At 42.8% G+C, this 25,894-nt stretch overlaps 1 protein-coding gene across 6 annotated transcripts in view; it reads left to right on the top strand.

The window, feature by feature from the left end:
- LOC132392730 (diacylglycerol kinase beta) overlaps positions 1–25,894 on the top strand; it is a 521,872-nt gene that overhangs the window by 480,504 nt on the left and 15,474 nt on the right. The window lies entirely within an intron of this gene.

Genomic DNA, 25,894 nt, shown 5'->3' with positions numbered 1-25,894 from the left:
GGATCCAATTGCACCAGAAGGTATTGGGGCCAACGTCTTGAAGCTTATGGATTAGATTAGTTTTAAGGGGAGAACAGTATTGAATGTATAGCTGTAATCAATAAAGAGCATACTGATTTATGCATCTTTGATCTCCAGATGTTTCACGGTTAAGTGAAGAGCCTATGAAATGGCATCTACTGTGTTCTTGTTACACCAGTAGGCAAATTGGAGCTGATCCAAGTTGCATCTCAAGCAGAAGTTGATGTATTTCATCACCAACCTCTCAAAGCACTTCATCACAGTGGATGTAAGTGCTGCTAGACGATAGTCATTAAGGCAGGTTATCCATGAAATTTTTAGACACTGGTATAGTTAAGCCTGCTTGAAGCAGGTTAGTACCTCAGACTGCTGAAGTGAGAGGTTAAAGATATCAATGATCACTCTAGCCAGTTGATCAGGACAGGTCTTTGGTACTCAGCCAGGGCCGGATTCATTCTGTGGGTTCACTGTCCTAACTACTTTACTTATAATACATTTCTTTAAAAAAACTATAGTAAATGTTGGAGAGGCAAATGAGGGCAAAGCTGAGTCAAGGATCAAAGTGTTTGAGTGTGAGGCGAGGTTGAGGCATGTTGAAGACAAAGTCAGGGCAAGTGGAGCAGCAGAGAGGCAGGTTTGAGACCCGTCCACCCAAACTGAGAGTGAGGTTTGGTCGATCTAAGCACTGAGCCAATTTGGAATGGTCAGGTACGGGCTGAAATGTAGCAGCAGTGTCCAGGCCTGGAGAGTATCGGCGTGACAGACCACGGGTCCTAGATCAAGGAACAGCTGATACTTGGATGATTTAAAAACTAGGCCAAACAGATTGAAAAGGCCGGGTGTCAGGACCAGAGGAGAAGGTCAGGCTGGTTCTGTTCCCTGTTCCAGAATGTTTACTCCGCTCTTCCCTCGGCTGAGGCTGTGGCCTGCTCCCACTGCTGCAGGCTCTGTGACGTTTGCTCCGCTATGCACTGAACTGAAGCTATGGCCTGCTCAGGCTGCTGCAGGCTCTGTGACGTTTACTCCGCTATGCACTGAACTGAAGCTACGGCCTGCTCAGGCTGCTGCAGGCTCTGTGACATTTACTCCGCTATACACTGAACTAAAGCTATGGCCTACTCAGGCTGCTGCAGGCTCTGTGACATTTACTCCGCTATGCACTGAACTGAAGCTATGGCCTACTCAGGCTGCTGCAGGCTCTGTGACATTTACTCTGCTATGTGCTGAACTGAGGCTGTGGCCTGCTCAGGCTGCTCTGGGCTTTGAGACTGAGGACTCATTTACATTCTAAATGCTTTTTGATTACTTTTTCTGTTTGCATAATCTGCTTTTTTTTTCTCTCTCTGCACATTAAATGTTTGACGGGCGTAGTCATTTTATGGTCTTGGGTTTCTTATTTAGTGGCTGCCTGTAAGGAGACAAATCTTAAGGTTGTATAATGTACACATACTTTGATAATAAATATATTTTAATCTTGAACTACAGGATGCCTGCCATCGTTTCTCATGCTCATTTCTCAGGCTGGAAATGGCTAACACGAAGCGGCATAATATTAAGGAGACTGGAGGAAAATAAAGTGGGGATGTCAAGGACGAGTTCTTTACACAGAGAGTGGTGGGTGCATGCAACCCCTGCTATGGCTGATAGCAGAGATGGATACAGTAGGTACATTTAAGAAACTCTTAGATCGACACATGGTTGTAGAAAAACAATGCAGGAGGGAAGGGTTAGATTGATATTAGAGTACGTTGAAAGATCTGCACAACATTGTGGACCGAAAGGCCTGTACTGTTCTGTGTTCTAAAAATGCTATTCCTGTAATGTTTTGGCCTGTTCTTGAAGTGATCTTCCAGGAGTTATTGCAGATCCTATCGATGGTACATTCTGCACTGCTGAAGGAGTACCGACCATGCAGGCCAGTCAGTCACGTATGATACATTGTACTATTGTTAATCATTCGTCCCATGTGCACAAATGCTGAGCATTCTATACCTCTCATTGTAAATGCTGCCAAAATTTGAAGGGTGAAAAGGTAAAGAATCCTTTATCAGCAGACTTACTATCTAAGAGGCTTTCAAGGTTGGCCATGTATTAACAACTATAATCTGTGTTTGGTGAGCCCTGTTTACTATGTGTTGGATTGTAATTGATGCCTTCTGCTGGCTAGTAGTGAAATGTAAATAGCCTAGGTGTAGCCAGGGTCAGAGTCAGGAACACTGAGGGATCAGGAATGTGAGTAGGTTTGTGGCTGGAACAAGAGCTGGGAGGACAGACCAAGTGTGTGGCGAAAGCCAGAACTGGCTGCTTCAGTAATACTTGGATTGTCACATAGTTGTTTCCAGACTTACATTTTTCCATTGCTTTCATGGTTGTCCCAAATCTAAATCAAGAAATACATCTTAATTATCGACAGGCTGCAAATGCAAAGCTGCATTAATATACAAAATAACCCCTAACCTGGCTATTTAAAGTCCTTTCGGATAACAAATTTTTACTGTTCTGTAGCAATTACTTCTCACGTTTGATTCACTGATTAAGAATATTCATGTAATGTACACAGAATTTTGATCTCTTAATTATGTATACTTTTGTAATGAAAATGTTCCAGATTGTAAGTTGATTCAATCTTTCACTCCATTAGGTAAATAATTATGAATTTTGTTTTATTTGTCCTTTGTGACTCAGGTTGAGTATTGCAAATGGAGTTACAGTTCAAATGTCCCAATTCCTTCAGGAAAAACAAAATAAGAGTAGAATCCCTCGAATCTGATCTACCATGGCGGATCTAATATTTGGCTTCAACTCCACTGTCCCACCTGATTCCCATTTAGTTGAAAAGACTATTCCAGCTTTGAACATATTTGAAAATCCAAAGCACTCATGAGCAGGGAACTGCAGGAGAAATATTGCATTGTTCTGAAAGATAAAATTCTTCTTCATCTCTGTCTTAACTGACTGAATCCTCATTCTCTAATGACTGAATCTCTCATTCTCCCACCATCCCAGTAACAGCCACCCTACCGAGCCCTCTCAGAATATTTCCGTGAAATCTCCTCACATTCTCTGGATCTCAGAGGGCCATAATCTCATTTGCCTCACAGGACAAACCCGTTCTTCCAGCATTATTCACCAATTGTACTGTTCAGGAGCAAGGGCTGATCCTGATTCACCGCTCTGGACATGCAATACTGAGTTCTTACCGAAAACTGCAAATTAGAACAAAGGTGGTCAACATTAGCAGTTAATATCTATTCACTGGTTTAGAGAACATTGCTTTAATTTCTTCCTTTTACTTTTTGCATTGCAGATCACTTTTCATTTAAAGCTTACACTCACAATGCACTGATGGTGTCAGCAATCTATCAGTAAATCTGCCAAGTAGTTATTCACATATGTGAGCCAGATGAGATGTGGAGTGCTTCTGTGACATTGAAGTGTTGTAAGCAAGTTCATTGCCTTCACCTAAACAGCCACAAATGTGCACTTTACAATCAATATAAACTTGATAAGTCATGGGATTCCTTTCTGTCCTAGGGCATCTTTATTGTTTTACCCACTAACAAACTCAGTCAAATAGCATTTCATCTCTATGATGACATGGTACAGAATCACATCACCTCCATCTTCTCAGTCCTCTTGACTGGTTATCTCATACTCTGTCCCGGTATTTTCCAACCTGATGGAATGAACATTTGATTTTTCTGCCTTCCAGTAATCACTCCCCTCTGCTCCCTACCTCCCCACCCCCATTTTCCCTTACCCCTGTGATCCCCATTACCCCTTCCCTTTCCCCTCCCCCACACTCAGGACCAACACATCTCCTTCCTTCATCTGATTCCCCACTTCCTTCCCTTTATTCCATGTCATCCGCTTTCAAATTCCTTCTGCTTCAGCCCTTTGCCCCTCACAGCTTCTCATTTTATTCCCTTCCCGCGCCCCCCTCCTCTCATCTGGATTCATGCACCTCCCCCTTCCTTTCCAGTCTCGAGGAAGGGTCTCAGACTGAAATGTGGACTGTTCACTTCCCACCATAGATTCTGCCTAACCTGCTGAGTTCCCCCAGTATTTAGTGTGTGATGCTCCAGATTTTCAACATCTGCAGAATAACCCATGTCAGCGTAGCTGAAGCTCTAGATTTTGTGACTCTTTCTTATCCCCTCCATTGTTTGCGTGCACTCCGATTACCTCAGTAATCTCAGCAGGGCGGACACCAATAATATGCAGTCTTTAAACATTAATTCACATTATATCTTGTAACTTCAAAACATTAAACTAATCCAAAGGAGGACACCTTATTATTTGTTAATTTATTTGTGGTAATATTACTTTATGTGTTATGTATGTGAGTTATATGTACTGTGTTGAGCACTTTGACCCATGGGGATCGTTGTCTCATTTGGTGGTATACATGAGTATGGTTGAATGACAATGAACTTGAACGTGATCAAGCATTGCTCTTTGCAGTGAGGTTTTTCGTACTCACTTGGTGGTCCTGCTTGAATATTGTGGTTAAGAAGATTTAGAAGGAATGCTTTGAAATGCTGACAAGAGACTGCAAATGCTGAAATCTGAAGCATAAAACAAGCTTCTCCAGAAACTCAGCAGGTCAGGCAGCAACTATGCAGAGAAATAGACAGTCCAGATGAAGGGCTTTAACCTGAAACATTGCCTATCCATTTCCCTCCACAGGCTGCTTAACTGAGTTCCTCAAGTAGTTTGTTTTTGGCTTTCAAATGCTGTTGCTTCATCAGTGAATGGATTCCAATCGGAATACCAATATCAGTGTTTCCAAATTGACTAAACTAATCGGAATATGATTTAAGTTTTATAAATAGACATCTTCACACTGCCCCACAAGACAAAAGGATTGTACATCTGTGGCATAGATGTTAACACTTTTTCTTTTGATCAGCTGGGAAATGCAGGGTGGTGGGAGTTCTGAAGGGAAGAAGGAATGAGATGAAGCATTCCTGCTTCTCCTGGCCCAATAGTAGTGTCATAAAACATGTACCATTTCCACAGAAATGGGTTCTAGGAATGAACAAAAATGAAACATTCTTTGTCTCCTCTATAACCTGAGTAATGGAGTAAATCTCAACAACACACCTTCTTTATTATAATTAAATAATGAATCTAGCTCCTAGGGACAGATTTTTTGCCACCTTTATATCCCATCTCCATTGCAACCCAGCAGTAGTCAGCTAGAAAAGCAAATTCCTGCCTGAAGTTCTCCAGAAAATGTCAGAGACAATCAGTAGATCAGACAATATCTGTAGAGTGATGAAAACAGAGTTCGCACTTCAAAGTGATAGCTCTTTTTTTCTCTCTCTGCAGATGCTGCCTAACCTGAGCATTTCCAGCATTCTTTATAATATCTTGTTAGCTGGCCCAGGGCTGGGTGTTGAGATTAATAAGTTTTACAATCTTTTGCGCCTCACAGTTTTCCTGTTCCTCTGGTTAATATTCGTCCCTATCATGAACTAGACACAGTACTTAGAAGATGAAAGATTTCAATTTATGAAAGAAATCCATTTTAAGTTCCGATAATAAAAGCCACCTTCTCTGCAAGTCCATTCAGCAACAGGATGGAGCAGTTGACTTCTGTGAGGCAGTAGCAACATGATCGGCCTCTTTGCATGTACATTGCCTTTGAACTGATGCTTGAATGCAGGAGAAAACAGTCCATATGGTAATCAAAGCTGCCTGAGCTGCTGGCCATGCCACATGGTTGATATCATCGCTTTGTCTGACTCATCCTGCCGATTGCTTGATGCTGAAACCAGTAGATGGGAATGCGAGGAACATGTTAGGCTTGAAGACAGATGCAGGTTCTGACAGATCAGTGAAAACATCTCTTTGCAGAACAGTTTTAATAATCATCACCATGGTGGCTGACTAAACTTCACTACATTGCACTTAGCAATTCCGCTGGTGTTTGCCGTGATTTATTTTAATATCGTGTTACCCAAAATAGAATGTACAGTGGCAACCTGATGCCTATCCGCAAGGTAAACAACAATATTGTGTTTAATTAGGTGAATATAAAAGGGCTTTCAATACCATTGCCAGCAATCTCAGGAACAAAGATTAGCTTTTCATATGAAAGAAGTATGTAGTAATTTAAATCCATTCTTTCGATCATAATCCTTTGTCCACACTTTTACTCCACTCTTCCTGGATGTTACTTCTGCTTTCTGTGACGCTGTATTTCACTGAGTGTAAAAACAGATATATTTTCACATTGGGCAGTGGGAAGGGCTGAGAAACAGGTTAAAAAGCGTCGTGGGTCAGAATGCTCACTGGGGGTCTTCTGTTCTTCCAAGAATAATAAAACAACATAAATCATTCGATCCATACAAAGTAAAAGACATCTATGCTTGTTATTAATAGCCTTGCAGTGATGATTTTCTTTTCCGCTATGTTGGTTTCAGCTTAATTTCACCAGTACAAGTGACTATGATACACTGCGATTTTAGTCAACACTAATGCTTGAAACGACAACCTGCAGATGGAACTCAGTGGCTCGAGCAGGACCTGTTGAAGGAAAGGAATTGTTGACATTTTGGGTCCAAAACCCTGCATCAGACCACATAGATATACTGTATGTGATACTGATTCCTCAGAGGCTTTTTTACCTTCCTTTACTGAAGATGCAGCGGATTATCTTTCTTCAGAGCCCTCAGCCTGTTGACCAAGCCGATGTTCTTCATGTGTATGAGCCTGGATGGCAGAACAGCACCTGACTGTGCAGGTGATGCCTCCCTCCCAGATGCGCTGAACAACTTCTACGCTCATTTTGAGGCGGAAAATGACGTGGCGACGAGGAAGTCCTCCTCCAAATGACTAGGTACTGGGTCTCACCGTGGCCGATGTGAGGAGAACCCTGTGCAGGGTCCCTGGCAGAGTGCTTAGAGGATGTGCAGACCAGCTAGCAGATGTTCTCACTGACATCTTCAACACCTCCCTGAGCAGCGCCGTCGTTCCAGCGTGCTTCAAGACCACCACCATCATCCCCGTGCCGAAGAGGTCTTCAGTGTCCTACCTCAATGACTACCGTCCCGTTGCACTCACATCCATCATCATGAAGTGTTTCGAGAGGCTTGTCATGAGGCATATCAAGACCCTACTGCCCCCCTCATTGGACCCCCTGCTGTTCGCGTACCATCCCAACCATTCAACAGACGACACCATTGCCATCACCTTCCACCTGGCCCTGGCCCTCACCACTCAAGGGCAATTAGGGAGGGACAATAAATGTTTCCCTTACCACTATATCTACATCCTGGAAAATAAATTTAAAAAGCTTCACTATATTTTATGAGTAGACCTTGATCACATTCTGTTTGAAGTTACTACTGAAAGATTGAACATGCCAATAAATAACCTCAAACAAGACGACCCCTTATACAATGCAGGAGAAATTTCAACTGGATTTACTTACCATGTTGGTGGAATGAATATATTTTTCTTAAGGGAATGGCCTTTTTCAAGTCAACTGCTCACATGCATTTCTGGCACTGAGGGTGGAATTTTTTTCCCTATCAGCTTCAAACAAAGCTGCAAGCCATTCTTTATTGTTGTGCTGAGTCACAAGCATTTTAAAAGGGAAGTTGTTCTAGAACATGCTGTAAAAGAGCACTCTATTTACAGAGGGCATGGAGAAAATTTGAACCCAGTTGGGTATCTCCTTAACTAGTCACACTGAAGAACCAGTTCAGGTACATGCAGTATCATGTCAGGATCCAGTAAATGTCAGTTTGAATGATGCATTCAAAGCCAAATCAAGTGCACCCAAAGCAAAAGAGCGACAATGTGATTAGAAGTAAAAGGAGTTAAATGCATGAAATGGCTGAAAATCAGGAAGAATGAAACTTTGCACTAGTTTAAATTAATCACCAGTGCTAGTGGGTTTGTTTGACAGAAACTAAGATTTAACAAGACCTGTATTTAGAGTTATGCAGTAATGAAACAGGCCCATTGTGTGTGTCTACACCGGCAATCAAGAACCCATTTCCACTGAACCTGTGTTTCTCTTCTTCCCACATTCTCATCTTCCCCTCAGATACCACCACGCCAACTAACCAACCAACTCACACATCTCTAGAATGTGGGAGGAAACATGTGCAGTCACAGGAAGAGTATATAAACTCCAGAGGTCAGGTTGGAACCCAAGTTGTGCGAGCTTTTGTGCTGCCAATTGCCGTTTATGGAATTTTGCTGTGTGCAATTAGACTGTTTTCCCCATCTGAAACAATAATAATATTTCAAATATTGAATGCATTGGCTATTAAACATCTTATAACAACCTGAGATACTATATAACTGGAAGTTATTTTCCCTAAGCTTGAGGCAGTTTTGCAGGTCCTTCATTTTATAGTTTCCTGAACATCATTCATTTCTGTCATTCTCCTTCAGTTCCAGCCTCTTACTCACCCTTGAGTGGTATAGCTTATCTACCAAGATCTGAAGCTTTAGAGTTTTCTCTCTAAACTTAATCCTTACCATTTCAAACACGAGGAAATCTGCAGATGCTGGAAATTCAAACAACACACACAAAATGCTGGTGGAACACAGCAGGCCAGGCAGCATGTGTAAGGAGAAGCACTGTCGGCATTTCAGGCTGAGACCCTTCGTCAGGACTAACTGAAAGGAACAATAGTAAGAGATTTGAAAGTAGGAGGGGGAGGGGAAAATGCGAAATGATAGGAGAAGACCGGAAGGGGTGGGGTGAAGCTGAGAGCTGGAAAGGTGATAGGCAAAAGGAATACAGAGCTGGAGAAGGGAAAGGATCATGGGACGGGAGGCCTAGGGAGAAAGAAAGGGGGATGGGAGTACCAGAGAGAGATGGAGAACAGGCAGAGTGATGGGCAGAGAGAGAAAAAAAAGGAGGGGGGGGAAACACTAAATATATCAGGGATGGGGTAAGAAGGGGAGGAGGGGCATTAATGGAAGTTAGAGAAGTCAATGTTCATGCCATCAGGTTGGAGGCTACCCAGCCGATATATAAGGTTTTGTTCCTCCAACCTGAGTGTGGCTTCATCTTGACAGTAGAGGAGGCCATGGATAGACATATCAGAATGGGAATGGGATGTGGAATTAAAATGTATGGCCACTGGGAGATCCTGCTTTCTCTGGCGGACAGAGTGTAGGTGTTCAGCGAAACGGTCTCCCAGTCTGCATCAGGTCTCACCAATATATAAAAGGACACACCAGGAGCACCAAACGCAATATACCACACCAGCCGACTGTAAGTCTGGTGTGAGTCAGCTGGTGTTGGAGGAACAACACCTTAAATACCGGCTAGGTAGCCTCCAACCTGATGGCATGAACATTGATTTCTCTAACTTCCGTTAATGCCCTTCCTCCCCTTCTTACCCCATCCCTGATATATTTAGTGTTTTCCCCCCTCCTTTTTTTTCTCTCTCTGCCCATCACTCTGCCTGTTCTCCATCTCCCTCTGGTGCTCCCCTCCCCCTTTCTTTCTCCCTAGGCCTCCTGTCCCATGATCCTTTCCCTTCTCCAGCTCTGTATCCCTTTTGCCAATCACCTTTCCAGCTCTTAGCTTCACCCCACCCCCTCCGGTCTTCTCCTGTCATTTCGCATTTCCCCCTCCCCCCTCTACTTTCAAATCTCTTACTATCTTTCCTTTCAGTTAGTCCTGATGAAGGGTCTCAGCCCGAAATGTCGACAGAGCTTCTCCTTATAGATGCTGCCTGGCCTGCTGTGTTCCACCAGCATTTTGTGTGTGATCCTCACCATTTCTTTTCCTTTAAGATTTCCCATTAAGCCTCCCAGATATTTTATCATCTGCTGTAATACCTTACTACATGTCCAAGACAGGTAAAGTCCTCCCCCACCCCCACTGAGCACATCTACATGGAGCAGCATCACAGGAAAGCAGCATCCATCATCAGGGGCCCTCACCACCCAGGTCATGCTCTCTTCTCACTGCTGCCACAAGGAAGAAGGTACAGGAGTCTCAGGACTCACACCACCAGGCTCACAAGCAGTTATTATCCTTCAGCCATCAGTCTCTTGGATTAGAGGGATAAATTCACTCAACTTCATTTGCTGAAGTGAACTGTTTCCTCTGATCTGGACTCACTTTGAAGGACTCTTCATCTCATGATCTCTAATGTTATTGCTTATATATTTATTATTATTATTTCTTATTGTTCTTTTTGTATTTGCAGTTGTATTTTTTTGCATATTGGTTGTCGTTGCCCTGTTGGGTTTCTTGTATTTCCTGTGATTGCCCACAAGAAAAGGAACCTCAGGGTTGTCTATGTTGACATATATTTCCTTTAATAATAAATTTACTTTGAACTTCATAAATTTTATAAACCTCTTGGAACTATTGCTTTTGTTAAAGATGCTCTATTAATGGATGCTGTAGTTCTATTTTTGAAAACTTTACATTACGGCAAAATGGGTATCCATCATGGAAATAGTACAATTTCACATTGTTGCATGTACTTGGATATCATCTTTCAGAAACATAAATTATGGAGTAATAAAGCTTCCCAAGCAAAAGTCTCCAGATTTCTATATTTAGCTTTGTAAGTTCAGAAAGAAAATTTGTGATCTGATTTACAATTTAGTACCATTGTCAAGTTTAGGCTCCCTGTTATTTCTACATCTTGGTCCATGAGAAAATCACAGCTGAAGTAGATTTGAATGTACATGTGACTCTTACAAATGCATTGGCATGAATTTCCTGATCAAATGAACATTTGTGATTTATGAAACTGCAAGTTATATCGTTATTGACATATGCAAATAATACAACCAAAGTTAGCCACTGAGTGCAATATATTTCCATGAATCTTATGCAGTTTTATTCCCTAAATTTGTAGCAATGTCAGGAACAAGTAGGGTATCTGCTGTGAATGATTGTGCACAGTACTGACACTCTCTAACACCATTAAAATGTCAAGAAACCCTAGAACTTTCACAGGAATGGTGAAAGAATATAGCTCCACATTTCACACATCCAATGTCACGTAAAATAACAGATACCAACAGTGACTAAAAATGTTCCAAACTAATAACAGAAGTCAGATAATATTGTCCAAACTACTTGATCAGTTTGTAACTTACTTGCACATTCTTTTATGGTGATTAAGCTGCTTGGGATGGGAAATGGTGCAGCCAGGATTTCAGGGAATAGGTCATTAGGGGAGGAGCACAAAGTGCATCTGGATAAAGCTCAGCAGAATTACTCCTGATGCACAAGGAACCTCGGGATTTTTAAAAACTTGGCCCATAGTCCATAGCAAGCCTAGCCATCACTATTCCCTGCTCAGATCTCTGACTGGAACTGTATTAGTGTAAAAAAGGTATTCCACCCATGGATGAGATATCTCCAAAGTTCTCGACGGGGAGTTAGATAGAATGTCATTTTGTGGAGCAGAAGGGCAGGGAGCTTAAACAAACAATATAATTACGATACTTCTGAAATACACAGCACTCCTTCTTGCTTAGCTATAAACTCCAACTCAATATAGCATACATCTCAACTCAGATATGTAACATGTTGCTCTCCAGTTATATATAGAAGGGCCACTAATCTTGGCAGGTGAGACACATGGCTGTGAAATAATCTCAGGTTCTGGAACCTCCTCTGTAGTCCTTGTAGGAGCTGACTCTGGGACTGCAGGAAGTGGTTCTGAAGGCTCTGAACACCTTTCTTCTCTAACAATTGACACTGCTCTCTTCACCTTTTCATTTCCAGATGTCATCAGATGCAATCTTCACTGTGTACTTCTGTGGTCCAGTTCTGTCCTGAAACTTTCCAAGCACCCCCACTTTTGATTGCCTCAGATTCTTCACAGTTCCTAAGTTGTTAAAGTGAAATCGTTTCATGTTCACTCCCAGCCTTTTCTGGCATCTCCAAGACTGACTGCTTGAAACAGTATTGGGCAAAACAGGGCTGAATTTTTTTACTGCTTATTTCTCACCAACTATCAGTGACAAAAATCACTGCTTTCTGAACACAAGCACACGCAATTGATACTATTTAAGAACTAACACACACAAAATGCTGGAGGAACTCAGCAGGCAAAGCAGCATCTGTGGGAAAGAGTACACAGTCGACATTTTGGGCCAAGGCAATTTTGTGCATATTGCTTTGGATTTCCAGCATCTCCCGATTTTCTCGTCTTTGTGATACTATTTGAAAACTGTTTGCTCGAAGCACAGTTTAGCGTCTAAGTGCACCCATCTGACGTTAAATAGAAACTGTTTGGCAACAGTCTCCTTCCCCAGTTAAGCGGCATAATGTCCTGAATAAAGGGAGGGAATTATGGCTATTTCCTCAATTAGTTTTTGTTCTTTAGGAGTTGTCCCGAATAAGTGGCTGCCCTGATAACTCAGTGGCCCAATTAACCGGAATCCACTGTAGTTTGGAAAGCAGGAAGATTCCATCTGTGAACACTGTTGCCTGGCATTGTTCCAGCAACACCATAAGTAAAGAAATTGGCCCCTCTGTCCTCCAGTTACAGGGGCAAATGCAGCCAGTGTCTTTACCCTGGACTGCTACATGATGAATGCCTGTTTATCAGTTCAGAAGAAAATACAATTTAGCTAATGAGTGGCACATGTTAAAAAAAGTGTCAAAGCTCAAACCTGCAGGTCTGTTTTGAGGCAATGTGTTGAGGTAATGAGTAATGAGGATCTGCCCCCTTGATCTTTGCTCTTTGCTTGTGGTTGCCTGGCCATTGGAAATGAATTGTAAAAGATAACAGATGAGTCCAGCTGAAGATGCCAAATAAACTTCCCACTGAGCAACTTCTTCACCCTTCAAGATTATTTTTTATTAGATTTTGTCATGAGATTTCAGTAGAAAGAGATGACAGCAAAAAAGGTTTTTAAGTTGTCAATACTTTTGCAATTCACGTTGCCATATTAAATGAAAGCAAAAAGAATACTCGTCTAATGATGAGCAACAGTGTCTCTGTACATAGACTGTCATTTTTGGTTCCAATGGATTGAAATGAGCAAGAATGCATTTAGTATAAGTGTAATTGATCATCTTTGTCAGGGTATTCCATTCTATGCCAAGTAATATAATTCCACGTTATCCATGCATCTCTCAATTTTGCTACTCAATGCCTCCACAACACATTCTTTCAAAGGACAGCAGAGAACATGTTGAGTCAAATAAGGTGCAAATTACCACAAAACCACATGTAACAAAGAACTGTGAATTTTAGGAAGTGCCCTAAATAAAAGCTTGCAGATACAAACCTCAAAGCAAAATGTTAATTTACAAAGGGTTTAATTAACAAGCCAGTGCCCTTTTTTTCTAAGCAAAAAACCTATGTTCAGGCATGACCAGAGAAAATATGTTTCTATAAAGGCAGGAATAATGTTTAATGCTTGATATAATTTTTAAAGAGATTTCTATGATAATATACACATGGACAGGCTTTGACTCAACAGGCTTGGGCAAGAACAATTGCAGGCTAGAAATAATACTTGAGAAGTTAGAGGGATAACAAGTGCAGTCAGGATGGTAGCTCAGGCAGTAGAATGCTACTCTCCTGAGACGTGCGTTTACAGGGTACCTAATGGTCTCCCTAATGACTACATCTGCAGGAAATGCACCCAACTTCAGCTCCTGACTGACAAGGTCAAGGAACTGGAGCTGGAGAAAATCTGAAGACGCTGGAAATCCAAGCAATACACACAAAATGCTGGAGAAACTCAGTAGGCCAGACAGCATTTATAGGAGAGAGTACAGTCAATGTTTCGGGCCAAGACCCTCCAGCAGGACTTGAAGAGACTGAAGAGGAGGACCTCCAAGGTAGTAATCTTGTGATTCCTTCAGGTACCATTTGCTAGTCAGGGCAGGAATAAGGTAATGGAGGTCCTACATGGTCGGGGTCAACTATGGATGTTGTATCCTAGTTGTCTACATCGATATGCAAGCCAGGGCAGTAGAATATGGAGAGCAAGCTGTCACCTATGCAGCAGGCTTCCCCTCTCCACACAGTTGATGAACCCAGGAACGGTAGAGACTGATACGGTTTTGTACCAGCAGCACCACAGGAGTTGCTAGCCAGTGTTGAACTCAACGTGTAGGACTGCCTTAGGGACTCCAGCTCCGGATTTTTCCCTTGGCGTTTACTCCCGAAGCCTTCCCTGTGAGTGGGTATAGCTGCATGATACCAGAGGCTTGAGATCAGAGTTTTCATTCTCCTTGAAGAGGTGTCAACCATGGCTGATGAGTCCCATCTGCCTGAAGTGACTGGTTTAAAGCAGCAGTAACCCACCTTTTCCCCTTCTCCTGTCAGGAGAAACAATTCCACTGGGCTTAGTAGTTAAAGCACATGTGAAGGCCAGGAGCTGGCCTTGGTTGTCAGGAGCTATTTAAGATACATGCCATTGGGATGAGTTAATAGGTAGTGGGAACTAATCTCCCACTAACCCCCACCCAGTGGCCATGGCAACCTTAGGGAATATAAGGAATTGGGTGGTAGTACAGATGAATGAATGGCCGAGGAAGTGGTGCAGGGTTTCATATTTCTGGATCAATGGGTTCTCTTCTGCGGAAGGTATGTCCTGTACAAAAAGGACAGGTTGCACTTGAACCTGAAGGGGACCAATATCCTTGCGGGCAGGTTTACTAGAGGTGTTGGGGAGGGTTCGAACTAAGTTGGCAGGGGGATGAGAACCAGAGTGTTAGGGCTGAGGATAGGGGCAGTTCTTATATGAGTTGATGCAGTGTGTTGTGATGGAGGACAGGCTGACGTAGGGCAAAACTGCAGTCAGTGAAATTAGTTGAAGTGTAACATGGGGACAAAATCAAAAGGGCTGATGAATACAGGACTGAAGATGTTATATTTGAATGCACACAGTGGGATTGGCGTGCTGGAATTTGTCTACTGGGATTGGTCTGGTCGGATTGGTGTGCTGGGTTTGTTGTGGTGGGACTGGTCTGCTGGGATGCTCTGGTGGGATTGGTGTGCTGGGATTGGTCTGGTGGGTTTGGTGTGCTGGGATTGGTCTGGTGGGATTGGTGTGCTGGGATTTGTCTGCTGGGATTGGTATGGTGGGATTGCTCTGCTGGGGTTGGTCTGCTGGGATTGGTCTGCTGGGATGCTTTGGTGGGATTGGTGTGCTGGGGATTGCTCTGGTGGGATAGGTGTGCTGGGATTAGCACCAATCCCACCACACTAATACATCACAATTTCACACACTCACCCACCGCAATCCACCACACCAATCCCAACAGTCCAATCCCAGCACACCAATCCCACCAGAGCATCCCAGCAGACCAATCCCAGCACACCAATCCCACCAGAGCAATCCTAGCACACCAATCCCACCACACCAATCCCAGATTGGTGGGATTGGTGTGGTGGATTGTGGTGGGTGAGTGTGTGAAATTGTGATGGATTTGTGTGGTGGGATTGGTGTACTGGGATTTGTCTGCTGGGATTGGTGTGGTGGGATTGCTCTGCTGGGGTTGGTCTGCTGGGATTGGTCTGCTGGGATGCTTTGGTGGGATTGGTGTGCTGGGATTAGTGTTTTGGATTGCTGTGGGTGAGTGTGTGAGATTGTGATGGATTAGTGTGGTGGGATTGGTGTACTGGGATTTGTCTGCTGGGATTGGTGTGCTGGGATGCTCTGGTGGGATTGGTGTGCTGGGATGCTCTGGTGGGATGGTGTGCTGGGATTGCTCCGGTGGGATTGGCCTGGTGGGATATGGCTCAAAGCAATGGTTGGTTTGCGCAGCTGTAAAAAAATTTGGAGAGGAGTTTGCTCATAAGTGTCCTTAATGGACCCTTTTAGAACATAGAACAATACAGCACAGTACAGGCCCTTCGGCCCACGATGTTGTGCTGAACCAGTGAAGGTTCAGAACACGCAGGTCTACAGCGGACATGATCTTCTCACTGTGCCAGCTGCAGGAGGAGAGTCGAGAGCAGCAGAAGCAACTGTACACAGCCTTCATTGATCTGACCAAGGCGTTCAGCATTTCAAACTTCTGCTAATGATAGGCCATCCCCCTCCTACAAGACTGCACAACATCACATCATCATTCCACAAGGACATGCACAACTGCTATCAAACCTGCTGGCCAATAATTTCCCAAGTTGTACTTCGAGCCTTTCTCAAAAAATGAAATAACTTTAGATATCCTCTCATCCACACCTCACCCGTGACTAAGGATGCTTAAAGTATCTCTTCCACAACCCCTAAAATTTATGTATTAGTTTCCCACAGGTTCAAGAGGACTCCTCCCCAGGCCCTGGGGATTTATCCACTCTAATTCACCTCAAGGCAGCAAGCACTTCCTCTTCCATTATCCAGATAGAGTCCATGCCTACAAACTACCTCCTTTGGTTCTTTGTCACTTGCCTCCACCTGGGGTAATTTATGGGGCCAATGAACCTAGCAGAGCCCCCTTGGGATGTGGCAGGAAACCAGAGGAAGAAATTCACAGTCACAGACTGCGCAGGCAGCACCCGTGGTCAAGTGGGTAAATTGCAGATCTCGGGCCGCAGAAGGACTGCAGTGATCTTGTAAGGTTTTAGGCTGTTGGCAATGGAGATAGGGGCCATGAGGGATATAAAAACAAGGACGGGGTGCTGCATGGGTAACCAATGTGGAACAGAAAGCTTCAGGTTGATGAATGATTGAGACCTGGTGTGAATCAGAATACAGGCACCAACTGAAAGGCCCAGCAGTCCACATTCAATCTTGACTTCCTGCACTGTCTGTGTGGAGTTTGCATATACCCCACCGCCCCGTGATCACCTGAGTCTACCCAGGAACTCTGATTTCCTTCCATGTCGCTCGGCTGTGTTGGCTGTTGGATTATGTGGAGAGTTGAGGAGAGTTGCAGGGTGAGGAGGATACAGGGAAATCAGCGGGGGTAGGGGGAAGGGTGTGTTGGTACAATTGATAGACTTGCTGTGAGAACTGTATTATGTTGAAGACAAATGAGCAAGTTCTGGAACATTTGAGTTCAGTGGAAGCGAAAACAAGGATGAGTGTGACTGCTCCCACTACACCACAGCTTTAAGGTCTTTGGAAGGATTGCACAGGGTAGCTTTGCTACCTCACAACCATTCAGGAAAAACACAAAGTGCACCACAGATACTGTGGTCAAAGCAGCACGTACAGCACACTGGAGGAACTCAGCAGGTTGACTGCTCGTTTCTTTGGATGCTGTCAGACCTGCTGAGTTCCTCCATTACGCGTTGCGTTCAGCAAAAAGATCTTTTGACAAAATGAGTGAGTGGACTGGTCAGGAAAAAAAACAATTGTGCCTACTCCCTCTCACCCCTCAAGACTTTAAGCCTGCTCTGCAACCACTCCCACAGGGAGCAAGAGGAGGAGGGACGCTTTATACATGGGATCAAGTAGGTCGGTGAATATAATGACAGTGTTTATGGAAAAGGGCCAGAGAAGGACTGTGAAGAATACACTATAACTATTTCCAAAAGGCCAGGAATACCAAGGCCCCTGATATAAACCACAGACTGCCCTTTCATTCTCTTTCTCCACAGTACACTCAGGTCTTGGTTTTTCTGAGCACGCTGCATTGCATGAAGCTCTATTGCTCAAGTTCATAATGACTGATTTGTTCCAACAAAATACCTGCGTGTGGTGGGGAAAGGGCTGTTCTGTACTTTGAATGTACTTAGAATCTTTGAATCTCTCTCTCTCACTCTTCACTGTGCCACCTCCAGCAGCACTGCATCCTGTTTTTCATTCATGAGTTCTTGGCAAACACGGCCATCAGCTGTTGATGCCCTAGGCTTGTTATGCCTTAGGTTGATGCCACATAAGGAACCGAGATTCTACAAGATGCCAACAGTGTTACAAGGTTCCATTATGCAATTCGAACAAAGTATAAAAGCTGATTTCACAGGGAGTTTCATTGCACTTTAAAAGCAATCTACATCAAGCAGTGCTAAGAGGATGCAAACTAGGTTTCTTCTTAAAAGTTAATGAATATACTAAGATTTAAACAGCTTGTAGAATTACGACTAAATACTATTGACTTTTTAGTAAAGGCATGTTGTGAATAATTTTACCTATAGTTACTTTGCCCCCAAATGTTTTTAAAACAAAAATACTAACAGTACTGTATACTAGATGAATGCTAGGGAAAGATATAAACCAGTTCTTATTGTGGACGTTGACCTTTGCAGTTACAATTAACCAGCATCCTGGTTTAAAAAAGGAATTATCCAGCAGAGTTTTTGTTCCTGAATGAAATCCAAAGCCTCCCCTACTGTAGGTATGCATCTGTGGGCATTTGAGGACAGGAACAGGCACAGTTATGATGTCAAATAGGTTGCCAACACTGTCAAGTCTTCCAAGTAACAGCCATTTGGCTGAATGACAAGAAATCCAAGAAATCTACCCCCACCATGAAAAGAGTAAATCTTTCTCAGAGCTAAGGGTGGGAAGGCAGAGGATGGCGAGATGGATAATGGCTTAAAGTAATATAAGATACTTTTTCCAAATTTAGCAAATTCTTCCTTTTATCAAGTTCTGAACATTGCATTAAAATACTTGACCATTTATTTCCTAAAAGAGTCAAGAAAATAAATATTTGTATCCTGGCTAAGGTATTTAGTGTAACCTGAATGTGTGTCTTGTTTAGATTCCCAAGTGTGTCTCTGATACGCTGTTTGCAGCAGCAGTTCAAGTGGTTTTAACTTTAACCACAAAATAACTGCAGCGCTCAACAAACGCAGTATCACATGAGAATCCTGGTAATTGAAAAGCCTAACCTGCTTCTATTCCAGAGTTAGAATTGATTTCTGTCAATACACTTTCTATAATGCGTTTAACTTGGACTGGTATTTCAGTGGCCAGGGAGGGAGTGCTGCAAAATTTCTGGTGCTTTGGTGACTCACTAATTGACAGAAAATAGCTGAATAAAATGGGCTATGTTGTGGCACTACATGCCAGGAAGGAGAAAATTATTACTCAAAAATTACAGCCACTCAGCCCAACAACTATATACTGTTATTTATCCCTTCTATTCCTCCCTCCTCCTGTACTTACCCAGATTCCTCTGAAATGCTTTGTCTCAATTACTCTAATTGGTGGCAGGTTCCACATTTTTACCCAATTCTGGGTGGCAATGTTTCTCCTGTATTCTTACTACATTCATTTGAAGTTATCTTATATTCTTGATTGTAAACTTTGACACTAACCTCCTCACTCTACCTCCCACCTCACTAAGCATCATATCTCAAATTGATTTATTCTTGAATGAAATGCAGATATAGAAGACAATCACCATCTGAGGGTTTGAAATTGTTAAAGATATTATGGTGCAAAAGAATGATTTGTTTTATTGGCCTCGCTAAACATTTCCCTTCCCTCAGGGTCTGTTAAAGCTACTTATTCATCTAATTACCCATTTATGGGATGTTACTATGTGTAAATTAGCCTCTGCAACAAATAAAGAATGTTTAAGGTAATCCAGTACAGCCATTCTATATAATCCAACAAAACATCATTTACTTTCGCTAAATCCATCCTAACCCCCACCAATTATTTGTTCAAATGTACTCCCTCTTTTGTATTGTGTTGTGTCTACAAAATGAGATAGGTCACATTCAGATTTATTTATCGTACTGCATGTACATTGAACATAAGGTGAAATGCATTGTTTGCGTTAACAATAACACAGTTAACGTGCTGAGGGCAGCCTGTAAATGCTGCCACACATTCCAGTGCCAACGTTGAGACCACAATGCTCAGCAAATGCGGGTCATTGTCCACCTGGTAGAATAGCTGTTAAACTGGACTGGCATTTCCATAGCCACTGAGGGGATGCTGTATTGTTTTTGGTCCTTTAGTGCAGGTGCAATACTTCCTCTTCCACTCTTCCCCATACAGTGCTGGTGCTGTATCATGACACTGTAACGCTTTTGTGTTAGATAGCAAATGGAATGCAGTTCCAAACTCCCACCATTAAAGAGATTTAAATCATTGACCTTGTCCAATATTGCAAAAAAAGCCTTGAAATTATACTAATTAGGACACCAAAAGCTATTGACTTTTGAATTTAAGCTCCTTAGACTCTACATCATTTTGCAATAAAAGGCCAGCTTGTAAAAGTCACTAAATAATTACCATAAACAAATCACTTGTAGTACTAGAGGAAGCAACACATTGGACCATTGCTACACCACCATCAAGAGTGCTATTCTACGCCCACACTGGTAAGTCTGATCACCCGGCTGTACTTCTACTCCCTGAGTACAGCCAGAAACTGAAGACTGCAGCACCTGTAGTGAGGACCAAGAAGGTTTGGGTAAGGGAAGCACAGGGGTGCTTTGAATCGGTGGACTGGACTGTATTCATGGATTCATTCTCGAATCTGGATGAGTGTGCCACATTTGTTACCAACTTCATTTAAACCTGTGAGGATGAGTGTGTACTTACAAACACTTGTACGTTCCCAAACCAAAAGCCGTGGATGAACCAGGAGGTTCGGCATCTGCTGAGGGCTGGATCGAAGTCACTTAAGTTTGGTGATCCAGGCCTGTAAAAAAAAAACCCGCTATGACATGTGGAGGGCTATTTCAAAAGCAAAGGCACAATTCTGAGTGAGGTTAGAGGCGACATAGGTTCATAGGTTGCACATCAACTCTGGCAAGGTTTGCAGGACTTCACTTCCTACAAAGCAAAACCCAACATCATGCATGATTGGCAGCAGTACTTCACTACCAGATGAGGTCAACACTTTTTATTCCGACTTTGAAAGGGAGAATATATCTACAGCTGTGAGGATCCCTGTTATACTCAGCAACCTTGTGATCTCTGTCTCGGAGGCCAATGTCAAGTTGTCTTTCAGGGGGGTGAACTCTCGCAAGGCGGCAGGCCCTGATGAGAACCCAGTAAGGCTCTGAAAACTTGTGCCAATCAATTGGGTGGTGTGCTCAAAGACATTTTCAAACTCTCACTGCTACAGTCAGAAGTTCCCACCTGCTTCAACAGGGTAACAATTATACCAGTGTCTGAGAAGTGCAGTGTGAGCTGCCTTAATGAGTGTTGTCCAGTAACACTCACATCTATGGTAATGAAATGGTTTGAGAGGTTGGTCATGACAAGAATCAACACCTGTCTCAGCAAGGAGCTGGACCCACTGCAATTTTCCCTTCACCACAATAGGTCAATGGCAGCCGTAAGCTCAATGACTCTCCACACAGCCTTAGATCACCTTGGCAGTACAAATACCTATTCATGCTGTTCATTGACTATAGCTCAGTATATCATTCCTACAATCCTGATTAAAAAGCTACAGAACCCAGGTCTCTGTACCTTCCTCTGCAATTGGATACTGGATTTCCTAACCAGAAGACCACAATCTGTACAGATTGGTAATAACATCTCCTTCTCACTGATGATCAACACTGGCACACCTCAGGGATGTGTACTTAGCTTACTGCTCTATTCTCTCTATACCAAATATCACTGCATAGCTCAAATGCCATCTATAAATATGCTGATGGTACAACCATTGTTGGTAGAATCTCAGATGGGGACCAAGAGGGCGTACAGGAAAGAGATACACCAGCTGGCTGAGTGGTGTCACAGCAACAACCTTGCTCTCAACATCAGTAAGACCAAAGAGCTGATTGTGGACTTCAGGAAGAGGAATACAAAGGAATACAAACCAGTCCTCACAGAGGGATCAGAAGTGGAGAGGGTGAGCAATTTCAAGTTCCTGGGTGTCAGTATTTCCAAGGATCTAACCTGGTCCCAGTATATCAATGCAGCTAGAAAGAAGGCAAGACGGCAGCTATATTTCACAAGGAATTTAAGGAGATTTGGTTTGTCACCTAAAACACACAAAAACTTCTGTAGATGTACCAAGAAGAGCATTCTGACAGGCTGCATCACTCTCTGGTATTGAGGGTGGGGGGGGGGGGTGGAAAGAGGCAGGGGGCTACTGCACAGGATCATAAGAAGCTACACAAAGTTGTAAAATTAGTCAGCTCCATCATGGGTGCTAGCCTTCAAGGTATCCAAGACAGCTTCAAGGAGCAGTACCTCAGAAATCTGACATTCATTATTTTAGTCCTGACAAAGTCTTGGCCCGAAACGTCGACAGTGCGTCTCCTTACAGATGCTGCCTGGTCTGCTGCGTTCCACCAGCATTTTGTGTGTGTGTGTTGTTTGAATTCCCAGCATCTGCAGATTTCCTCGTGTTTGATCCATTATCAAGGACCCTCTTCAGGCAGGATATGCCCTCTTCTTATTGTGATTCAGGAACGGCTTCTTCCCTCTGCATCCGATTTCTAAATGGACATTGAACCTGTGAATACTACCTTACTTTTTTTTCTGTTTGCACTATTTTTAATTTAACTATCTAATATACATATATATACTTACTGTAATTATTTTTTTCTATATTAATCATGTATTGCATTGTACTGCTGCTGCTAAATTAACAAATTTCACGACATATGTTGGTGATATTAAATCTAATCCTGATTCTGCAAGACACCAAATTCAATCCCAAACAGTGCGGATTTATCTAAACCATAACAATTCAGTTAGCTCAACTGGCTCAATTCCACTAAGGTGAATAGCCAGCTGCTGTTTCTATTTATGATTTTTATAAAGTAATTTTATCTGGAAACTTGACACTCCGGACTTTAAGTGGGTACAGGATTGGATTTAACTGTGATTCCTTCTCAGGTTGAATAATATGTCAGTATCAGTCGGTGTTAAATTTGCATATAATGAAAGGCTACTGGCTGAGGTATGCAAAGACTTGCACATGCCTTATGACCTACATTCTTTTGGGATTTGAGAAAGTTGACAACTGGTGTTCTAAGCAACAACACTTTTGTAAGAAGGTGACAGATAACACATACTGCTTGTTAAGATTCATGACTGTGAATCCAAGCAGAAGTTTTAAACTGTGTGGAGATGTTGTGAACTGTGGTGTGTATGGGTGGGCTTGTCTGGCTGGAGGGTATCGTGGTTTTGGACTAACAAGCTGAAGTTCTTACCATATGTGTTGGTGTGTGGCCAAGTGGTTAAGGTGTTCATCTAGTTATCTGAAGGTCAGTAGTTCAAGCCTTGGCTGAGGCTGCGTGTCTGTCCTTGAGCAAGGCACTTAACCACACATTGCTCTGCGACGACACCGGTGCCAAGCTGTATGGGTCCTAATGTCCTTCCCTTGAACAACATCAGTGGCGTGGAGAGGGGAGACTTGCAGCTTGGGCAACTGCCGGTCTCCCATAAAAAAAACCCTTGCCCAGGCCTGCACCCTGGAAACTTTCCAAGGTGCAAATCCATGGTCAATCGAGACTAACGGAGGCCTACTTGTCATATATCACTTAGACATAACTGTATATAGTATATATGTATAGTTAACATATAGCATATAAAGAGAACTGCCTGTTTACCTGTGGTGTGCATGGTTTGGATAAGGAAGGCAAATGCAATCAATGTTAGCATTCATTTCGAGAGGACTGCATAATGCTGAGGCTTTATAAGGCATTGGTCAGACCACATTTGGAGTATTGTGAGCAGTTTTGGGTGTCATATCTAGGAAAGGATGTGCAGGCTTCCAGAGCATGATCTCAGGAATTAAATAGTTAACGTATGAGGAATGTTTGAAGGCTTTGTGTGAGTTTAGTAGAAGGAGGGGGATCTCATTGAAACCTGCTAAATATTGAAAGGCCTAGATAGAGTGGATGTGGAGAGGATGTTTCCAATAATGGAGGAGTCTATGACCAGAGAACAGCCTCAGAATAGAAGGACATCCCTTTAGAAAAGTGGAGGATGGTGATAATGTGGAATTCAATGTCACAAGTCATTGGGTATATTTAAAGCACAGGTTGATAGGTTCTTGATTAGTAAGTGCAACAAAGGCTAAGGAGAGAAGGAATGAAAATGGGTTTGAGAGTAACAGTGATTGTTTGGCAGAGAAGAATCAAAAGGCCAAATAGTCTAATTCTGATCATATGTCTTACAGATTTTATCATGGAGGAAAGCTAACCACTGAATTTTTATTCAGCATTTGTCAAGACAGAGTGACTGTAATCTTTTATAGAATACTGCGATTATTTGCGATGGCAGACAAAGTCAATATATTTTACAAATGTTTTGTTTCCTGGAGCTGGGGAACAAAGGGGCAATCACTTTCCTTGAGAATGGAATTTATAACGTGCTGCCAAGATGGCTTTTTGAGCAAGTGCATAGAAATAAAGGAAGAGACAGCCCTGAACCTAATCTTAGAGAGTGGAGCCACGCTAGTAGCTGATAGATTAACTGGTGAACGCTTTGGAGAGAGTGGCCATAAATTTCATGGACTGTGTACAGAAGCTAATGTTCTGAACTGGAGGAAGACTGATTTCAGCATCATAAGAAAGTAGACTGGGGAGAAGTTACAAATTCACTCCAAGTGAAATAATGAGAGTACAGGGGGCACTGTGTGACAAAGTGAAAGATGAAGACAGCTAGTCCGTGGAATCGAGGGCTGGCTAAAAGAAAAGAAAGTACGACAGAGACACAAGAGACCACAGATGCTGGAAATCTGTGTGTTGCAAAAGGAAGTGTATGGCAGGACTGAACAACTCTGAACAGTGAAAAGCGTAGGTATCAATACTGGTTCATTTTAGTCACGTGTGAAGATAACAGTGAATAACTTGTATTGCCATGCCGTCCAAACAAAAGTGCAGGGACCAAGACAAAGTAGATGGAAGACTATGAATTTGTCTTTAACAAATGAGAAGTCTGTTCAAAAGTCTGATAACAGTGTGATAGAAGCTGCCCTTGAGATTTGTGGCAGGTGGTTTCAAAGTTTTGTATCTTCTGCTCGATGGGAGAGGGAAGAAGAGAAAATGACCAGCGTGGAAGGGGCTCTTGATTATATTGGCTGATTTCCAAACATAGCAGGAAGTAGAGACCGAGTAAATGGAGGGATTAGTACACTTGGAATTATTCAAAGGGAGGTAACATGGCTTTCTAGGGGAACATCCTGTCTGACAAGATGGAATTTTTTGAAAAGGTAACAAATGTATTGATGACAGCAATGAGCTTGATGTGATCTGTGTGGAATTTAATAAGGCCTTAGACAAGTTCGCACATGGGAGATTGGTTGAAAAGGGTCTAAGCCCATGATGGCCAGGACAAGTTGGCTACATTGGATCCAAAACTGGTTTGGCAATAGGAAACAGAGGGTGATGGTGGAAGGTTGTTTGTGTGATTGGAAGCCTGTGACCAGTGCTGGGACTCTTGCTATTTGTAATAACCATCAGTGATATGGGTAATGAAGGCAGGAGGCATTGTAAGTAATGATGATGCAAAAATGACACATGTTGATATCAAGGAGAATAGTCATGGGCTATGAAAGTGTTCAGTTGGTAATATGGGCAGAGCAATGACAGATGGAATTTACTCTAAGTGCAAGTTAATGCACTTTGGGAGGGCCAGTGGGGGGAGGATGTACCCACTGAATTGTAAGGAGTACTGAAGAAAAAAAGAACTTTGGTGTGCAAGTCCAAGGATGCCTGAAGTAGGCAGCACAGACAGATAAGGTGAAGAAAGTGCACGTGTATTATTTTCAAATCTCTTACTATCTTTCCTTTCTGTTCGTCCTGACGAAGAGTCTCAGCCTGAAACGTCGACAGCGCTTCTCCCTATAGATGCTGCCTAGCCTGCTGTGTTCTACCAGCATTTCATGTGTGTTGTTGTTTGAATTTCCAGCACCTGCAGATTTCCTCGTGCTTGATGTGTATTATTTGTCCTCATTAGTCAGGGCATAGAATACAAGAACAAAGAGGTTATGGTAAATTTTTTACAGCTGTAAATTGTGTATAATTCTGGTTGCCACACTACACAGTAGGATGTGATGCAGAGGAAATTCAGC

This window comes from Hypanus sabinus, chromosome 4 (assembly GCF_030144855.1).
Source record: "Hypanus sabinus isolate sHypSab1 chromosome 4, sHypSab1.hap1, whole genome shotgun sequence".
Taxonomy (NCBI): Eukaryota; Metazoa; Chordata; class Chondrichthyes; order Myliobatiformes; family Dasyatidae; genus Hypanus; species Hypanus sabinus.
Note: the sequence above shows the minus strand (reverse complement) of the source record. Positions and strands in the feature narration are given on the sequence as shown.